Source organism: Ursus arctos, unplaced genomic scaffold, assembly GCF_023065955.2.
Source record: "Ursus arctos isolate Adak ecotype North America unplaced genomic scaffold, UrsArc2.0 scaffold_16, whole genome shotgun sequence".
NCBI classification, from domain to species: Eukaryota; Metazoa; Chordata; class Mammalia; order Carnivora; family Ursidae; genus Ursus; species Ursus arctos.
In genome coordinates this window covers 45,644,427-45,646,011 of record NW_026622830.1, presented here as the reverse complement: position 1 = coordinate 45,646,011, position 1,585 = coordinate 45,644,427, and the positions used below count along the sequence as shown (strand labels likewise).

Genomic DNA, 1,585 nt, shown 5'->3' with positions numbered 1-1,585 from the left:
ATGCTGTCCAATATGGTAGCGGAGAGCCACATATGGCTCTTCAGTATTTGAAAGGTGTGTAATGCAAGTGAGGCACTGAATTTTAATCCTATTTAACTTTAACTATTTCTTAAAATCTCTTCTTTTAATTGAAGTATAATTGACATACAATTTTACATTAGTTTCGGATGTACAACATATAGATTTAACCATTCCATACATTGCTCACCACGTTAAGTAAGAGTAGTCACCATCTGTCACCATACACCATTACTACAATATTATTGACAGTATTCTTCATGCTGTACTTTCCATCTCTGTCCCTTATTTATTTTATAATTGGAAGTTTGTATCTTTTAATCCCCTTTACCTATGTCTCCCAACTGCCTACCTATTCCCCCACCAGCAACCACCAGTTAGTTCTCTGTATTTGAGTCAGTTTGATTTTTACTTGTTTGTTTTTGTTTTCTTTTCGAATTCCACATATAAGTGAAATCATATGGTATTTGTCTTTCTCTGTTTGACTTATTTCATTTAGCATAATACCCTCTTAGGTCCATCTACGTCTCAGATGACAAAATTTCATTCTTTTTTATGGCTGATATCATCCCACTGTATACATATACCATATCTTTTTTATCCATTTTTCTGTCAGTGGATGTTTGGGTTGCTTCCATATCTTGGTTATTGTAAATAATGCTGCAACCATATATCTTTTTGAGTAAGTGTTTTCATTTTCTTTGAGTAAATATCCAGTAGTGGAATTATTGGATCATATGGCATTTCCATTTTTAATTTTTTGAGGAAACTTCATACTGTTTTCCACAGTGGCTGAAACAGTTTACATTCCCACCAATTGTGCATTAGGGTTCCTTTTTCTCCACATCCTTGACAATACCTGTTGTTTCTTTTCTTTTTGACACTAGCCATTCTGGAGTCAGACGCGCTACCATTGCGCTGCTCTGATGAAGTCACTTATAGGACGTGCCGTCAGAAGCGATACTAGCCATTCTGACAGGTATAAGGTGATATCTCATTGTGGTTTTGATTTGCATTTCCCTGATGATGAGTGATGTTGAGCACCTTTTTGTGTGTCCATTGGCCATCTGCATGTCTTCTTTGGAAAAAATGTCCATTCAGCTCCTCTGCCCATTTTTAAATCCGATTTTTTTTTTGTATCCAGTTGTATGAGTTCTTCATATATTTTGGATATTAACCCTTTATCAGCAATATCATTTACAAATATCTTCTCCCACTCATTCCCATCGCCTTTCTGTTTTGTTGATGGTTTTCTTTACCATACAAAAGATGCTTTATTTTGGTGTAGCCCTGATAGTTTATTTTTGGTTTTGTTTCCCTTGTCTTAGGAGACATATACATGACTGTGTTGTGAAGGCCAGTGTTCAAGAGATTACTGCCTATGTTTTCTCCTAGGACCCTTGTGATTTGAGGTCTCACATAATTTTAAGTAATTTAAATTTAAATTAAAAAATATTTGATTCAAGTATTACAAAACTTTTAAGTATGTTTGGAAGAACTTGGGTATGTGAGCCCACTCTTCCAATTGTAAATTGAAATCTAAATCTAAATCAAGTGTACCTGATGT

General features: G+C 34.8%; 1 non-coding gene across 1 annotated transcript; it reads left to right on the top strand.

Moving 5' to 3' along the window:
• The first annotated feature begins 937 nt into the window (after positions 1-937).
• On the top strand, positions 938-996 carry LOC113246799 (small nucleolar RNA SNORD49). The gene has a single exon (XR_003313071.1). It is a non-coding gene; the product is annotated as a small nucleolar RNA SNORD49 (small nucleolar RNA).
• Positions 997-1,585: the final 589 nt, after the last annotated feature.